Raw genomic sequence first — 19,825 nt, forward strand, 5'->3', positions numbered from 1 at the left:
GTACATAAGTCACAAGTCGGGGGGAATCTTGAGCTCATGTCTGGAGGGAAAAATACAACAGAACAGGGTGGGAGCCACTCTCACTCCCAACTCCTTATAAGGCAGGGAGCCAGCCCAAAGCTGCAAACCCTGTCTTGGGAGTATCACCGGGTGCTACCTTGCATTAGCACTGATCTGCCTTGATGCAGGGGTGTTGGCCATTTTCTTGGTGGTTAGAAATGGTTAAAGGTGTGGCAGCTTAGGGACACTGTTCAATTTACCTTTCTGGAAAGAACTCACCTTTCGGCTGTGAGGACAGCCGAGAACCTCTATATAGTTGCAGTGGGCTGCAACATCTGAGCCGAGGCCATACTCCTTTGGGGCAGCCTTGAGCCAGTGACTGAACACAGGAGGGTGCTAAAGCCTGGCCATTTCAGTCCCCTGCTTCACTAAAGATCTATCTTTTCTCTGCAGCTGCCTCCTGGAGCGGTCCAAGCTTCCAGATCCATATCACAGCCTACCTAACTCTGCTTGTGTCCTTCTATCCTCTCACCAATGTTGGATATACAGCAATGTCTGGAGATTTGCTTGCCCAATCCCGCTTCCTCCTTCTTCATCTTTCACAGATGTCAACCCCCAATCAACCTTTCTCCCCTAACTCCATCTTGATGTCTGCTTCCTAGAGACTCCAAGCTGACCCAGGAGTTTCTGTCACCTGTCGTTTGTTGAATTGAAGCACTGATCAATATTGACAGTATCTGGTGGTTTCTCCAGCAGGTATCCTAGTAGCTTGCTTGACATGGAAACTTCCACGAGCAAGGAAAAAAAAAAGAACAGGAGACAAAGACTCATTGCAAAGCCCTATACTCAGGCTATGGGAGAGGCATCCCAGGCACTTGGGAAGAAGATTAGAGTCCTGGCTGACTGCATTTGGTCTAGGGAGGGTTGGAGTCGAAGAGGAGATGGAGAGATACTTGGACTGTCCAGGCCTGGCAGGCAGGGAAAAAGATGGGTGACAGGGAGGGGAAAGTTGGGGAATGGGAGAGCATGGCCCAGATAACACTGTTAGTATTCACCAAGGGACTCCAGCATCCTGGTATGTTAGCATCCTGGCAGCAAAATCTACACCTAACCAGTATTTTTCAAATACAAACTGGCCTGCCAGAGATCTCGGTATACCTTGGCCTTCTGTCCCATCCCACCTCCCACTCTTGCCTTCTGTGTCCTCTTGCCCAAGAACAGAGATTCTGAACCTGATCTGGGGTCCACAGAACTTCTGGAGCTTGGGGAGGGTGGGCTGTGATTTCCCAAGCAAATGAATATTTATCTAAGGACAGAGGTTATAGGTTTCACTAGCATCTCAAAGGACAGGAGAACTGAGTGCTAAAGAGATTAGGAACTATTGGTCCGGAGTAAGTGAGTCTATTTTTATGGATTTTGTAGAGAAAACTGGCACAAAGTAGGTGCCCCAAAGTAATTGCTACATGAATGCGTGCCTAGAGAAAGGAAATGACCATGGGTAACAAAAATTCATTCAGAGATAAAACCTAAAACACTTGGCATGGTACCTGATACACAGTAGGGCTTCAGCAAAAAAATATATATAATTATCACCATCATCACATGGTCAATCTTTTGAACAGGAATCTGGACTCCAGGCTGACTGAACAATAATGTATTTAACCATTTTCTGTGGCTGGGTATACCAATTGTCCTCACTTATTTTCCATCACACACAGTGCAACACTGAACACCTTATATACATACAGTAAAACCTTAGTTTGCAAGGATAATTCATTCCAGAAACATGCTTGTCATCCAAAGCACTTGTATATCAAAGCGAATTTCCCCATAAGAAATAATGGAAACTCAGATGATTTGTTCCACAACCCAAAAATGTTCATATAAAAATGATTACAATATTGTAATAGAATACAAATAATAAAGAAAATACAAAATATAAAGAAAAATAAACAAATTAACCTACACTTACCTTTGAAAACCTTCATGGCTAGTGTGAGGGAGACAAGAGACAGGAGGGGTATTGTGTAGGACGACTTTCACTATCACTAACAGAATCACTGCTATCTATTTGCTGAGTGGAATCTTTTTCTGCATGGGACCATTAAATACACTCACACCAATGTTGACTTAAGTATAGTATTAATAATCTCTTGTCTTATATTGTATTTAATGTAACTGGCAATAAGGCAGAAGAGGAAAGGGTCTATATCTGCAGGCAGGCTGACCTAGAATGAAGCGCAGCATGCTTAAGCTTCCTCTTGTATGGAAAAGCAAAGGACTGTCCATAGGTGCTTTGAAGTGACAACAAATATGCTCGTGCCAGTTGTGGGCACCTTCTAACATTCTGAAAAATTGCTGATTTCTGCTGAACACTGCAGCCTGAGACTGAGCATCTGAGCATGGGAGATGATCACCCACAATCCTGCAGCTAAAGAGAGAGAGAGGGGGGGAGAAGAAGAAGAAGAAATAGAAGAAGAAAGAAGAAGAAGGAGGAGGAGGAGGAGGAGGAAGAGGAGGAGGAGAAGGAGAAGAAAAGAAGAAAAGAGAAGAACCACCATTAGGTCAGTTGTGATCATGTGACATTCAGCGTTATGTACTACTCATATTGCAAGACATCACTCATTTATCAAGTTAAAATTTATTGGAACTGTTTGCTCATATTGTGGAACAGTCGCAGAGCAAGTTACTCAGAACCCAAGGTTTTACTGTATTTTTGTACACACCTGTGAGTATATCTAGAAGATTGAATTCTCAAGTGCAATTGTTGGGCTAAAGGATATGCACATTTTAAATCTTGATTAAAACTACCAAATTTCCCTCCAAGAAGGCTCTATCAATTTATACTCTCACAGCATGTATATGAATTCTCATTTTCCCATACCTTTAGCCACATTGTACACTATTAATTTTTAAAAATTTGCCCAAGTTATTAGTGTGAAAACGGTGTTGTGCTTCAGTTTGTAATTCTTCAATTGTTAGCTAATTTGGTAACTCCTAAACTGATACCTCTAGTCATGACCTCCAATGTTGTACTTAAAACCAACAGCCTATTCCAATGTCTAATGGACAACTCTAACATAATTTAGCATGCCCATAATCAAAATCCTAATTTGGAAAATTTTCTTAAATGTAAAACTAAAGTATAGACAACAAAACATTTAAGATGGGAAGGAGTTAACATGTGTAAATTAAACTCCCCATCTTATCCTCCAACCTGCTGCATCTACACAATGTCCCATCTCTGAAAATGGCAACTCTATTCTTCCAACACTCAGGCGAAAACCCTGAAGCTATCCCTACCTCCTCCCTGTATCTCAAATCCCACAAAGTCTGACAACATGTCACTACTCCACCAATACCATCCTGGTCTATACCAGGATTATTGTTTAAACCTCCAACCTCGTTTTCCTGATCCCATCCCAGCCTATTCTCAACACAACAGCAAGAGTGGTCCTTTATTTTTTTACTGTTTATTTATTTTTAGGGGGCGTGGGGCAGAGAGAGAGGGGAAGAGAGAATCCCAAGCAGGCTCCATGATCAGCGCAGAGCCCAACATGACCGTGAGATCATAACCCAAGTCAAAATCAAGAGTTGGATACTCGACCAACTGATCCACCTGAATATCCCAAGAGTGGTCCTTTAAAAAACACAAGTCAGGTCATGTTACTCCTCTGCTCGAACCCCCCACCCTCAGTGCCTTCCTAAGTAATTTGCAGTAGGAGCCAAAGTCCTATTCAATGGCCTTCAAGGGCCTTATGGTCTGACTCCTGCTCATCACAGTCAAGGTCTCTCTGATCTCATCTGCCTTGTGCTCCCTCCATTCCAGCCACTGGGCCTCTTTGCTAAATGTGGACCACTCTAGGTAAGACTCCTTACAGTTACAGCCTTTGCCCCTGCCCAGAACATTGTTTGACCAGATACCTTTGTGCCTCATCCTCATAGTTGAGGTCTCTTCTGTTAAAATGTCATCTACTCAAGAGATCTTCCTTACCCATATGTATTATTCAGGGTTCTCCAGAGAAACAGAACCAATGTAGAGAGATATAGATACACATATAAACTACATCTATCTATTTATCATCTATCTATCACCTATCTATCTATCATCTATCTATCAAGGGACAGAGAGAGAGAAGGAAGGGAGGAAGAGGGAAGTGAGAAGCAAAGCAAAAGTAGATGAAGAAAAGGAGAGAGAGAGAGAGAGAGAGGAAGAGTGAGAGATACTATAATTGGCTCAGAGGCTGAGAAGTTCCAATATCTCCAGTCAGCAAGCTGAAGACCCAGGAGAGCGGATGATGTCAGTTCCAGTCTGAAAGCCAACAAGCTCGAGACCCAAGAAGAGCTGATGTTTCAGTTAGGGTTAAAATGCTGGAAAAAACCAATGTCCAGCTCAGTCAAGCAGGAGGAGTCCCCTCTTTCTCAGGCTTTTTGTTCTATGTAGGCCTTCAACTGATTGGATGATGCCCACCCACATTGGGGAGGGCAATCTGCTTTACTCAGTCTACCAATTAAAATGTTAATCTCATCCAAAAACATCCTCACAGATACTCCCAGGATAATGTTTGAACAAATATATGGGCACCCATGGCCTGGTCAAGCTGACACATAACCGTCACATCATCCTTTCTACAAAAGCACTTTCCACATCACAGTCTATCCCCTACTCTGTTCCAGAGCATTTTTCACCACTAATATATCATATATCTCAGTTTTTACTATTTGTCTCCCTCCACTGTAAGTTCCAAGGCAGAGACTGTATATTTTGTTCACTGCTGAATCCCTCACACCTATTACAATACTTGGAACATAGTAGCCACTCACAAAATATTTGTTCAATAAATGAGTGTTTGAGGTTGAGCATTAGTGAGTATGACCACTTATAGTGCTTTATCTGTGAACTGCCGCTTCATGTCCTTTGCCAAGTTTCCCACTGAAGTTTCTTTTTCTTTTTCTTTTTGTTGTTGATTTTTATAAGAGTCTTTTGGAGAAAATGTATATCAACACTTTGTTATACACTTTATTACATGTGTTACAGATATTTTCCTGTCACTTACCTTTTGACTTTCTTTTTTTAAGTTTATTTATTTGGAGAGAGAGAGAGAGAGAGCGAGCATGCACAAGGGGTGGGGAGGAGCAGAGAGAGAGGGAGAGAGAATTCCAAGAAGGCTCCATGCTGACCTAGTACAGAGCCCAACATGGGGCTTGAACCCATGAACTGTGAGATCATGACCTGAGCCAAAATCAAGAGTCAGACACTTAACTGACTGAGCTACCTAGGCACCCTTTGACTTTCTTCATACCTTTGGCCATGCAGATATTTTATGATTTTTATCCAGTCAAACATGGCACTCTTTTGTTAACTTCTGATGTTCATGGTAAGTTTAAGGCAGTATTCCCTACCCCCAAATTATAAATACTTCCTCTCATATTTTCCTCAAGAACTGATAGAGGTTTGGGGATATTTTATTTTCATGGGCTTTTATAAAGTTTAGATTCATCTGAATTTTTTCAATAGTTATAAACTGTAAGACAGAGTTCTGACTTTATTTTTGCATTCCTATTTTAGGAAAATGTATGCCAAGTTCACTGATAGAATTGGCCAGCATGCACTGAGTTCGTGATTCCCACAATGGAACTTCCTGCCAATCTGTGCAATGGGGAGAAGGGAGATATCCTCATCCACCACCACTCCCTTCTATAATCAGATGAGAAACCAAGGGGTTATGGAGAAAAGCTTTGAAATATAACCCTGGACAGAGGAGGGGGCAAGTGCTTTATTACATAATATATGCTGTCTATTCCCAAGAGACTGTCCTTAGACCTGTCCTCTGACTTCCAGTCTCATGTATCCAACTGTCTGGATGGATTTCTTGGACGGATAATTGCCATATCTAACTTATGTTCAAAATTGATCTCACCATCTCCCCTATACCCCTGTTCCTCTCAGTGTATGACACCATTGTTGACTTAGTGGCCTTATTCAGAAACCTGGCAGTACACCTGAACACCTTCTTCACCCTCACCTCCCACATTTAATCCATCATGAAATCCTGTCAGTTTCCATATGCAGACCATATAAAACATCTACAGGCAATCCTTACTGTTCACAGATTCCATATCTGTGGATTTTTCTACTCACTAAAATGTAACCCCAAAATCAATACGTGCATAGAGTGGTGAAAAATAAAAGTCAAGCAATGTGCACATTCCCAACTGAGGTCAAATGAGGCGATGCTCTGCCTTCTTTTTTCTGTTCTCATACTGTAAATAAATGTCTTTTTCACGGTCTACTTAGTGAAATGTTTTTCACATTTCTGTGCCTTTTGTTGACAATCTCACTGTTTGAAATGGCCCCCAAGTGTAGTGCTGAAGTGCTTTCTAGTGTTGCTAAGTGCAAGAAGGCTATGATGTGCCTTTCAGAAAAAAACACATGTTCGGGTATGAATTATAGTGCTGTTGGCCATGAGTTCAATGTGAATGAATCAATATTATATATCAAATAAGGTCTCTTTAAACAAAACATACATATGAGGTGATTGGGTGGCTCAGTTGGTTAAGCGTCCGAATCTTGAAATCAGCTAAGGTCTTGACCTCAGGGTCGTGAGTTCAAGCCCTGCATTGGGCACCCAGTGCAGAGCCTACCTAAAAAAAAAACCACTTAAATAAAACATTATCAACTGATATTCATCAGTTGATGAAAATGTTATGTCCAGAGGCTTGCAGAAACCAAATCCTGTATTTCCCCCTAGGAGCAATGGTTCAATCTTCATTAATGCAGTGTTCATGGTGACTTTATAGAACATAACTACCACTAATAATGAGAATCAACTGTACTTTACTCAATTTCCAGTCTTCACCCTAGACCAAGCCACTATGCCATCATCTCTTGGGTACGCTGCTGTAATATCTTCTTGCATATCTTTGCGTCTACTCTCGCCTCACTAGAGCCCATTCTCCACCACACAACAGCCAAAGTGAACTTCTGAAACAGTAAATCAGGTGATGTTACATCCCTCATAAAACCACTGGGGGATTTTCTTCTAAGTTTCTGCTCACAACCTGGAAGCTTTTCACCTCTACAAATCAGTTGTGCCCAGGCCCTGGAGCAATGTGTCAGAAACTAGTTGTCTCTCAATATATATTCTTCACTTTTTCTTTTAATAATAGAAACTCCAAGTTTTAGCTGGGTATTGACCTCCCAGCTGAAGACAACATTTCCTAATCTCCCTTGCAGCTAGGTTGAGGTCATGTGACTGGAAAAAAGCAGAAGTGATATGTGCAATCTTCTGAAAAATACCTTTAAAGGGAAAGGACATATAGATATGATGGTAAGAGCTGCAGAAGCCATCTTCGATCATGAGATGGAAGTTGTGTATTAGAACACCCTACCTCCATTTCCCTTTCCTCTGACCTGTTACTATCATCAAGTACTTTAATAGATTGTGCATATTATTTTGAACTCCACGAGATATTACTTTTATTGTTTTTTAAGCGGATATTCATTTAGATTTATCCTTTCCATTGCTATTCATTCCTTCTTGCACTTTTGTGTTTTCATCTGGGATCATTTGGCTTCTACCAAAGGATGGTCTTTATTATTTCTTTTAGCATGGGTCTGTTGATTTCTCAGGTTTTGTTTGTTTGTAAAAGTATTTTGCCTTCCTGACTGAAGATATTTTTACCATACATAGAATTCAGTATTGGACATTAATCTCTTTTAGCACTAAAGCCAGCACTTTTTCTTCTCACTTCCATTATTTCTATTGAGAAGTCAGCTAATATCTTATTATTGCTCCTTCAAACATAATGTGTCTTATTTTTCCTTTTGGCTACTTTGGAGATTTTCTCTTTAATTTAGTTTTCAGAAATTTGAATATGATGTACCTAGGTGTGGGTTTCTATGTATGCTTGGTGCTTGTGGTACTATTGAGTCTGCAGCTTTACATCTTCAAACAAGTTGTGTTCATTCATCTTCTTTATGTCCAATCTGCTGTTAACCCATCTGTTGATTTGTTTTTATATAATGTACGTTTTAGTTCTAAAATAGTCATTTGGCTTTTTTGTAGATTCCAGTCATCTGGTGATGCTTTCCACACTGTCACCTATTTTATCAGGCATATTAATCACATTTATTTTAAAGTCTGTGTCAGGTAACTCCAAGGTCTGGGTCACTGAGTTTGTTTCTAGTTCCTGCTTTTTTTTTTTTTTCTTTTGGTCTTGTTTCTTTGTATGCCTGGTCATTTCTCATTGAAAGGCCAGAAATTGTGTATAAAAAGTAGTAGAAACTCTGAATTATGCTATCTTTCTCTAGAGAGGGTAACCTTATCCTGTAATAGTCACTGAGGGGGGGACAGAATTCACCTTAACCAGATTGAGGACTAAGCTGACTTGAAGCTGAGTCTCAGTCTTTGTAAGGTTTAGTCTACCCCTGGTTCACTGCCATTCCCAAGGTGTTGCCCCTTGGTAACTGAGAGTCTGAGGGGTCTTACTAGGGGCTCTCTGTCCATCACAAGTACTGAACTCAAAGGTTTTCCCCTTCAGTATTATAGGGCTTCTGAAAACTCCAGACTACTTCTCAGTGGCTTTCTACTTGGTTCCTTAGCCTCTTGCCCTCCACAGGTTAAGAAGTTAACAATTATCTTAAGTACAAAAAGCACTGAGGGACACCTGGGTGGCTCAGTCAAGCATCCAATTCGTGGTTTCGGCTCAGGTCATGATCTCACAGTTTGTGAGTTCAAGCTCCACATTGGGCTCTGTGCTGGTAGCATATAGCCTCTTGGGATTCTCTGTCTCTCTCTCTCTCTCTCTCTCTCTGCCCCTCCCCCGCTCGTGCTGTCTCTCTGTCTGTCTCTGTCTCTCTAAATAAATACACTTTTTAAAAAAGCACTGAGTGCCTGGCTACCTTCTTTATGTTTCACCTCTGTCTGGGTTGTTAGCCCTTTGGCAGCTCCAAACTCCAATTTTTATCTCCTCAGCTCCGTGAGATTTCTGAAAGTTCCGGTGATTTCTTTGCTTCTTGACAGAGAACTGGGTCCAGACTCTCAGTTTCTTGTCCTGCACCAAGAGTCAACAAATGCCCGGAGGCTTAAGCCAGTGACTCGCTTCTTTTTTGTCTCCTTCTCTCTGGGATCTTGGACACTCTGTCCTTGACTTTATTGGCAGTTCTTGATGCCTTCAAAGAGCGTTTTCTAAGTTGTTTGCATGCATTGTTCTGCAACAATGCGCTCTATCATAGGTAGAAGCAGATATCCCTAATGAATACATGCATTTATAAACCCATTAATAAAATATTCTCTAATAGGTTTCTGATGTATGGTCTTTTTTTATGTTTATTTATCTTTGAGCCAGTGGGGGGGGGGTGTGGTGGGAGCGGCAGAGAGAAGGAGACAGAGGATCCAAAGCAGGCTCTGCATTAGCAGATTTCCCCCCCCCCCCTCAAATACATAAATAAACTTTAAAAAACATTATTTAATTTTACACTTTGCTCAGGTAAATATTCATGCAAAAATTACAGAACTAGCCACTAAAAAATTCAGAAATAGAGTATAAATTCCAAACCAATAGAGGAAAAACAATATAATGTTTAAAATAAATAGAAATAACAGTAAAATCAGTCCTTTCCCAAAAGGTGAGAGGAGAAAAGACAGGACATAAGATGATAGAAATAAGCTCAGAATAATCTGAATATCACAATAATGTAAACGGACCTAACCAACTAGGTAAAAGAGATTGTCAAATTGAATTTAATTTTTAAACGTATTTATATGCTAATTGTGAAAGACCCATCTAAAACAACACAGAAAAGTTGAAAATAAAAGATCAGGAAAGCAGGGGTGCCTGGCTGGCTCAGTCAGTGGAGCATATGACTCTTGATCCTGGGGTCATGAGTTCAAGCCCCCCATCGGGTGTAGAGGCTACTTAAAATAAAAAATTTTTTACAAGGTTAGGAAAATATATAAAAAACAAATACTAACATTTTCTCTTTCTATATTAATATCAGACAAATTAGGCATCAGAGCAAGAAACACTATTAGGGGTACAGATTGTCACTACATAATTATAATTTTTTTAATGTTTATTTATTTTGAGAGAGAGAGTGCGAGAGGAGCAGGGGAGGAGCAGAGAGGGAGGAGAGAGAGAATCCTAAGCAGGCTCCACACTGTCAGTGCAGAGCCTGATGTGAGTCTTGAAGTCATGAAACTGTGAGATCATGACCTGGGCCAAGATCAAGAGTCGGACACTTTAAAAAAAAAAAAAAAAGTTGGATGCTTAGTCAACTGAGCTACCCAGGCACTCTGGTCACTACATAATTATAAAAGATTAACTTCCCCAGGAAGACACAGCAATCCTAAACTTGTATATACAAAATTAAGTAGCCTTGAAATATATGACAAAAGTTGATAAAATTACAGAAAGAAATAGACATATCCACTATCAAAGTGGAAATTTTCATTCCACCTTTCTCAATTATTGATAGGTCAAGAAGACAAAGAATGAGTAAAGATATAGGACATTTGAAGAATAAAATTAACATGTATAAAGTACATGGAATGTTAAAAAAATAATCATGTTCTAGGCATTTTTAACAATCCCCCAAAATAACTATCATATAAATCACATTTCTTGACCAGCATGCAATTAGTTTTGAAATCAGTAACAAAAAGAATGGAAAAAAACCTTTCTGCACATGAAAAATTTTTTAAAAGAGCACTTCAAAAGAACATCTTCATAGATCAGGGTCGCCTGGGTGGCTCAGTCAGTTGGGCATTGGACTTCAGCTCAGGTCATGATCTCACAGTTCAGGAGCTTGAGCCCCGTGTCGGGCTGTGTGCTGACAGCTCAGAACTTGGAGCCTGCTTCGGATTCTGTGTGTGTGTCTCTCTCTCTGCTCCTCCCTTGCTCACGGTCTGTCTCTCAAAAATAAGTAAACATTAAAAAATTTTTTAAATCATTAGATATTAGGGGAATACATAACAAAATCATAATGAGATACCACTTTATACCCCGTAGGATGGCTATAATAAGAAGGACTGACAACAACAAATGTTATAGAAGATATAGAGAAATTGGAACTCTCATACATTGCTGTTGGTGCAGCCACTTTGGAAAACAATTTGGTCATTCCTCAAAATGTCAGCATAAAGTTATCATACGATTCAGCAATTCCAGTCCTAGGTATATACCCACAAAAATGGAAAGCATGTCCACACAAAAATTTGTGAAAAAATGATCATAACAGCATTATTCACAATAGCAAAGGTTCGAAATAACCCATGCCCATCAACTGATGAATGGACAAATAAAATGTGTATCTATTCAGTGGAATATTACTCACCCATAAGAAAGAATGAAATTATGACTCCAAGTTCTATTTTGGGCCACATGATCAGTACCAATCTGTTAGAGCTGCCCATATCTCATGCAGACATGAGATCTACCCTATCAGGGTTAGTCTATTAGAATTATCTAATTTGTGTATATGTAAAACTCACAACCACTTGGGGGAGGAAAGGGCAGAGCCATTGTGTGCACTAAATCATATTTAGAACCAATATATTCAGGGGCGCCTGGATGGCGCAGTCAGCTAAGCATCTGGCTTCGGCTCAGGTCATGATCTCACGGTTCATGAGTTTGAGCCCCGTGTCAGGCTCTGTGCTGACAGCTCAGAGCCTGGAGCCTGCTTCAGATTCTGTGTCTCCCTCCCTCTCTGCCCCTCCCCTGCTCTTTTAATTTAAGAAAATTAAAAAAAAAAAAAAGAACCAACAAATTTCAGATTCAGTAACCATTAAAACCCTGAGCTTTCACATGACACTTGCACCCACTGCAGGGATACATGCTGTCCTTCTGCTGTCCTCACACTGTGAAGGCAATTGTCTGTACAGACACTGTAGACTCCACTCTTAAGGACAACCCTCAGGGTGGGTTACATCCACAAAGAAGGCCTATGCAGCAACTGGGGAGAGATAGAGACAGCATATACCATACCTGCAAGGGAACTCAGGTTACGTGGCCTTCTACCCAGATCCCAAACAATGTGTTTGCATGATGTACAAATTAATAGAAAATTTTCATTTAAGAAGATAATATAATTTTATGTTGGAAAATATTCGGGTTACACTGAATAATTTTATAATACCTGCAATTTGAAAAGTTTACCTCTGGTGAATTTCAACTTGATTACATCGAATCTAATGGAATGAATATAATGGGTTTCGCCCAAGGTATCAAGACCTTCCATAACTTGAAAAGCTGGCTACACAAGTGTGTTTACTTTGCAAAAAAATTCCTAAAGTTGTACCCTTTTGATTTGTGCACTCTTTGCTTTTCCTTTGATTTTTGTATCTATGTTATACTTTAACAAAATTATACACACACACACACACACACACACACACACACAGTCACACACACATGGAAAGATAGATCTCCATGTTCCAAACCAGACAAGAGGACTAGATGATTTTAAATGTTACATATGCCAAAATTTCAAGGAACAGACTACTCTAACTTCACACGAAGCCTTCCAGAAAATACAAAAAGGGAGGATCCTCCCCAGCTCATTCTGAGGTAGGTATAACCTTGCTATCAAAGCTTAATAAACACTTTTATTTAAGTGATGAATCACGAGAATCTACTCCTGAAGCCAAGAGCAAACCGTATACACTGTATGTTAGCTAACTTAACAATAAATTATATTTAAAAAATAAACTAAAAAAATCAATTAAAACAAACTGAATAAACACTGTATGAGAAGAACAATATAAGCCACTCTTATTCGTGGATACACATGAAAACATTATAAGCAAAAATATTAGCAAATTGAGCTCAGCAGTTGGTAAAAAAGAGAATATACCATAAACAAATTGGGTTTATTACAGGAAGGCAAGAGTAGTTTAACATCAAAAATCTATATCAACTCAATCCCTATCAAAGTAACACCAGCATTCTTCACAGAGCTAGAACAAATAATCCTAAAATTTGTATGGAACCAGAAAAGACCCTGAATAGCCAAAGCAATCTTGAAAAAGAAAACCAAAGCAGGAGGCATCACAATCCCAGATTTCAAGCTATACTACAAAGCTGTAATCATCAAGACAGTATGGTACTGGCACAAGAACAGACACTCAGATCAATGGAATAGAATAGAGAACCCAGAAATGGACCCACAAACGTATGGGCAACTAATCTTTGACAAAGCAAGAAAGAATATCCAATGGAATAAAGACGGTCTCTTCAGCAAGTGGTGCTGGGAAAACTGGACAGCAACATGCAGAAGAATGAACCTGGACCACTTTCTTACACCATGCACAAAAACTCAAAATGGATGAAAGACTTCAATGTAAGACAGGAAGCCATCAAAATCTTCGAGGAGAAAGCAGGCAAAAACCTCTCTGATCTTGCCCGCAGCAATTTCTTACTCAATGCGTCTTCAGAGGCAAGGGAAACAAAAGCAAAAATGAACTACTGGGACCTCATCAAAATAAAAAGCTCCTGCACAGCGAAGGAAACAATCATCAAAACTAAAAGGCAACCGACAGAATGGGAGAAGATATTTGCAAATGACATATCAAATAAAGGGTTAGTATCCAAAATCTACAAAGAACTTACCAAACTCAACACCCAAAAAACAAATAATCCAGTGAAGAAATGGGCAAAAGACATGAATAGACACTTCTCCAAAGAAGACATCCAGATGGTCAACCTACACATGAAAAAATGCTCAACATCACTCATCATCAGGGAAATACAAATCAAAACCACAATGAGATACACCTGTCATACACCTGTCAGAATGGCTAACATTAACAACTCAGGCAAGAACAGATGTTGGCGAGGATGTGGAGAAAGAGGATCTCTTTTGCATTGTTGGTGGGAATGCAAGCTGGTACAGCCACTCTGGAAAACAGTATGGAGGTTTCTAAAAAAAGTAAAAATAGAATGACCCTACGACCCAGCAATTGCACCACTAGGCATTTATCCGAGTGATGCAGGTGTGCTGTTTCAATGGGACACATGCACCCCCATGTTTATAGCAGCACTATCAAGAATAGCCAAAGTATGGAAAGAGCCCAAATGTCCATCGATGGATGAATGGATAAAGAAGATGTGGTATATATATAAAGTGGAGTATTACTTGGCAATCAAAAAGAATGAAATCTTGCCATTTACAACTATGTGGATGGAACTGAAGGGTATTATGCTAAGTGAAATTAGTCAGAAAAAGACAAAAATCATATGACTGCACTCATATGAGGACTTTAAGAGACAAAACGGATGAACACAAGGGAAGGGAAACAAAAATAATATAAAAACATGGAGGGGGACAAAACAAAAGAGACTCATAAATATGGAGAACAAACTGAGGGTTGCTAGAGGGGTTGTCGGAGGGGGGTGGGGCTAAATGGGTAAGGGGCATTAAGGAATCTACTCCTGAAATCATTGCTTCACTATATACTAACTAATTTGGATGTAAATTTTAAAAAATAAAAAATAAAGTTAAATTATAAACAAAAAAAATTAAAAAATTAAAAAAATTTAAATATCAATCACCAAAATATGCAACAAAAATAATTCTTAAAAATATTTTTAAAAATCTACATATGTCTCGAGCGCCTGGGTGGCTCAGTTGGTTAAGTGTCTGACTTCAGCTCACATCATGATCTCGAAGTTTGTGGGTTTGAGCCCATCATCGGTCTCTGTGCTGACAGCTCAGAGCCTGGAGCCTGCTTTGGATTCTGTATCTGCCTTTCCTCTGCTCTCTCTCTCTCCGCCCCCTTTCTCTTTCAAAACTAAATAAACATTAAAAAAGATTTTAGGGGCACCTGGATGGCTCCGTTGGTTAAGCGTCTGACTCTTGGTTTCAGCTCAGGTCATGATCTCATGGTTCCTGAGTTCAAGCCCTGCATCGCGCTCTGTGCTGACAGCGCAGAGCCTGCTTGGGATTCTATCTCCCTCTCTCTCTGCTCCTCCCCTGCTTGCTCTCTCTCTCTCACACACACAATAAATAAAATTTTTTTTAAATTTAATCTACAAATGTCATTCACTATAAAACTGACTCAAGGAAAAATAAAACATTACTAATTCAACAAATAGAGAAAAAAGCATTTAATAAAATTCAGTGTATACTCACGATAAAAATACTTAGCAAGCTGGGAAGAGAGCTTCCTTAATATGATAAAGGTAATCTTCTAAAGATACAACAAAACAAGACCAATAGGGGCACCTGGGTGGCTCAGTTGGCTAAGTGTCCAACTTCGCTCAGGTCATGATCTCACAGTTCATGAGCTTGAGCCCCGCGTCGGGCTCTGTGCTGACAGCTTAGAGCCTGGAGCCTGCTTCAGATTCTGTGTGTCCCTCTCTCTCTGCCCTTCACCCACTCACTCTCTCTCTCTCTCTCTCTCAAAAATAAATAAACATTAAAAAATTAAAAAAACAAAACAAAACAAGACCAATAGTGAATATGATTTTTGAAAGGAAAATGTTGGGAATATTTGGTTAAAATCAGAAACAGGACATGGATGTCTACTATCACTGCTTCTATTCATTATTGTACTGAAGAACTAAGTCAGAAAAGTAAAATAAAAATAAATTAACAGTGTATGAATTAGAAAGGAAGAACCTAAGACATCATTATTTGCAGATGATACAATCATCTTCATTAAAACACCCTTAGAAATCTACAAATGATAAATTATAAGAGATTTAGCAAGGTAACCTGCTAAAAGGTCAATATTCAAAAATCATTTGCATCTCTATATTAGCAACAAAGAGGTAGACAATTCAGTGATTTTAAAAAACACCATTTATGGGGCGCCTGGGTGACTCGGTGGGTTAAGCGTCCAACTTCAGCTCAGGTCATGATCTCGTGGCTCATGAGTTTGAGCCCCACGTCGGGCTCTGTGAGCTTGGAGCCTGGATCCTGCTTCGGATTTTGTCTCCTTCTCTCTCTGCCCCTCGTCCGCTCATGCTCTGTCTCTCTTTCTCTCAAAAATAGACATTTAAAAAAAAAAAAAACACCGTTTACAACAGCAATGAAAATATAAGGTACCCAGAACAAAGTAGAGCAAAAGAATGCAAGACCTAATCGAGAAAATCATACCACTTTTCAAAAAGACATTAAAGAGCCTTTAAATAAATGGAGCAAAGTACAATGCTCATAAATAGGCACACTCAATAACCATCAAAACACCAATTCTTCCCAAATTTATTTCTAGAGCCACTGAAATTCCAATCAAAATCCCTACAGGATTTTTCACTGAATTTGGGAACCGAGTGTATAACTTATATGGGGTAACAAAGTACCAAGAACTTCCAAGAATCCTAGAGAAGAATAAAAACGTGGGGGAGATTTGCCTGAACAGATATTAAGACTTATTATAAAGTTATAGTAATTAAGACAGTATGCTATCAATGCAGGAATTGACAAGTTAACCAATGGAAGTAAATGAGGACTCAGGAATAGACCAAGACATATATGGAACTGTGATATATGAGAGAGGTAGCACTGCAGACCATTGAAGAAGCAGCGGTTACTTAATAACTGGTCTGGATCAAGTGGTTCTCCACATGCCAAAAAAGAAACTAGATCCTTGTTATACACCATACACAAAATAAAGTCCAGGTGCATTAAAGACCTAGATGTGAAAAGCTAAACTTTTAAAACATAACAGAATATCTCTGTGACTTTATGGTAGTAATGGATTTCTTTTTCTTTCTTTTTCTTTTTATTTAAAAAAATTTTTTTACATTTATTTATTTTTGAGAGACAGAGACAGAGCACAAGTGGGGGAGGGGCAGGGAGAGAAGGAGACACAGAATCCGAAGCAGGCTCCGGGCTCCCAGCTGTCAGCACAGAGCCCGACCAGGGCTCAAACTCACAAACCATGAGATCATGACATGAGCCGAAGTCAGACGCTTAACTGACTGAACCACCCAGGTGCCCCCTTATTTTCTTTCTTTCTTTGTTTTATTGAGGTATAGCTGACACACGATGTACCATTAGTTTCACGTGTACACCATAGTGATTTGACAACTTTATATGCCATGCTATACTCCCCGCAAGTATAGGGGGGTAGTAATGGTTTCTTGAAAAAAACACAAAAAAAACACTAACCATAAAAAAAAAAGACTGATGAGGGGCGCCTGAGTGATTTTGGCTCAGGTCTTGACCTCACAGTTTGTGAGATCAAGCCCAGTGTCTGCTGAGGCCACAGAGCTGTGAGCACAGAACCTGCTTGGGATTCTCTCTCTCCCTTTCTCTCTTCCCCTCCGCGGCTTGTGCACACGTGCACTCTCTCTCTCAAAACAAATAAATAAGCTTTTTAAAAAACGACAAATTAGACTATATTAACACTGAGAACTTCTAGTTGTCAAAACAGACCATAAAGAAAATGAAAACGTAAGCAACAAATTTGGAGATATTTATAATATATACAACCAAAAAAGGGTTCTTAACAAGAAATATAAAGAAATATAGAATTGTTGAATCACGATATTGTATGCCTGAAACTAATGTAACACTGTATGTTAATTACATTAGCAATAAATACATACATACATACATACATGTATACATAAAACAGATATAAAGACGGGCTAAGGCCATGAACGGTCATTTGACTGAAGAAACAAACAGTTGGCAAGCCTAGGAAAAGAGGCTAAGCTTCATTAGCAATAAGGACAATGCAAATTAAGGCTACAGTGAAACAATATTTTAAGCTCATGGCAAAAATTAAGATGTCTGATACTATCAACTGTTGAAGAAGATGTGGGTCAATAAGAACTCTTATACATTTCTTGTGTGATTGTCAATGGTCCAACCACTTTGGGAAACTATTTGGCATTACTTTGTATTTGCATACTCTATACTCCAGCAATTCCACTTTTTGGTCTACTCTCTTGCACACGTGTATCAGGAGTCAAAAATAGAAATGCTCAGGGGCACAAGGGAGGCTCAGTGTGTTAAGCATTAGACTTCGGCTCAGGTCATGATCTCATGGTTCACGAGTTACAAGCCCTGCATCAGGTAAGCCCCAGTTCTCTATGTCTCCCTCTCTGCCCCTGGTGGGATTCTCTCTCCTTCTCTCTCTGCCCCTCACTCATTTGTGCCTTATCAAAAAAATTTTTTTAATTAAATAAATAAAATTTTTAAAAAATGTCCATAGAAGTACTGTTGAGAAAAGCAAATATTTGGTAGTAACCCAAAGATTTATGAACAAGGAAATGGATAAATATATTACGGAATATCATGCAGAGTAAGAATGAATGAAATACAGTTACACTAAACAACATGGATGGATCTTAGTAACATTATGTTCAGGATGAAAGAAAGTCCAAGAAAAAGACCATATCCAGGAGGATATAATTTATATACCTCAAGATATATTCTTTAGGCATGCATAAATATGTAACAAAACTATTCTTTAAAGCAAAGTATGAAAACACAAAATTCAGGATACTGATTACCTCTAGATTTGAGAAGAGTGTAGGATGGCATAGATAGGTATAAATCACTAATAATCGTCTATTTCTTGAGTGGTGAATTCATGGGCACTTTCTATATTCTTATGAATTTTTAATGTTTATTTATTTATTTTTGATAGAGATAGGGTGTGAGCAGGGGAGGGGCAGACAGAGGAAGAGAGAGAATCCCAAGCAGGCTCCTCGCCCTCAGCGCAGAGCCCGACGCGGGGCTGGAACTCACAAACTGTGAGATCATGACCTGAGCTGAAACCACGAGCTTAACTGACTGAGCCACCCAGGTGCCCATTATGAATTTTAATATACATGTGTGTTGTGTTTATAGCTATATGTATCAAATAATACACTGAAAGCAATAAAGAAAAATTAAGTGTGAGAAATAAAATAATTCATGCTTCAATATATACATACTTGGTTATGATTTCACTAAAGAAATACTGAAGTACTCAGTTGTTTGCACTTTTATGTCAAAGCAACCATGACTGCAACAGACACAAGTGTAGACTGATAAAAGCTTGGTGGTATTTTCAACTCAAATACCACGACTGATCAGTGTTGTGGTTTTCCAAAATGGCAAATAATTCTTGGTAACGTTTCAAACAAAATGTAGCACAATTTTCTCTCAAATTACATGGTAGTTACATTCTTGGAAAATTCAATACATATCGAACCCTTTTAAAACTTCATTTGTATTTGTATTTAACACAGAATTAAGTTCTGGACTCAGATAATCAGATTTTGCACCCACTTAATTATCCAGCAGAACATTAGAAAGTCTTACGGGACAACCTTTCGTTGTGTGGGAAGATTCTGAGTGTTACTGAAGTTGAGTATCCTCAGCCCCCATCCACTTAATATTGATAATGTCTCCCAATCATTGTGACAACCAAGAGCGCCCTTATAGATTTCTCGATTGTTCCCTAGAAGAGACAGTATCACCAGGACCACTGCCCTAGTGGAAAGGGGGTAAAGGGGGGAAACTAGCAGCTTTTCTGCTATTCAGGTTCTTATTTGAATAAACCAATGGGCTCATCAGAGAAGCTTCCACACCTGACCATTGAGGACTGAAGTGGGTGGTGGGGTGAGAGAGAGAGAGAGAGAATTTGGAACGATAAAATGGGCAGGGAACAGAGGCAGAAAATGGCAGAGAAGAAACATAAGCCTGAATGCCAGGTCCCCAAACTGGTAAAGTTATCCAAGAGAGCACGCTGCAAATCTTTGGTCTAACACTGTAAAACTCCTCCATAAGGGGCCTACCTACCAGGACCACTTTAAGACTCAAGGGGACTTTGCGGCACCTAATAGGGTGAGGGGGAAGAATCTATACCTGTCTTTGGAGTAG

The sequence above is a fragment of the Panthera tigris genome, chromosome X, assembly GCF_018350195.1.
Source record: "Panthera tigris isolate Pti1 chromosome X, P.tigris_Pti1_mat1.1, whole genome shotgun sequence".
In the NCBI taxonomy this organism is placed as follows: Eukaryota; Metazoa; Chordata; class Mammalia; order Carnivora; family Felidae; genus Panthera; species Panthera tigris.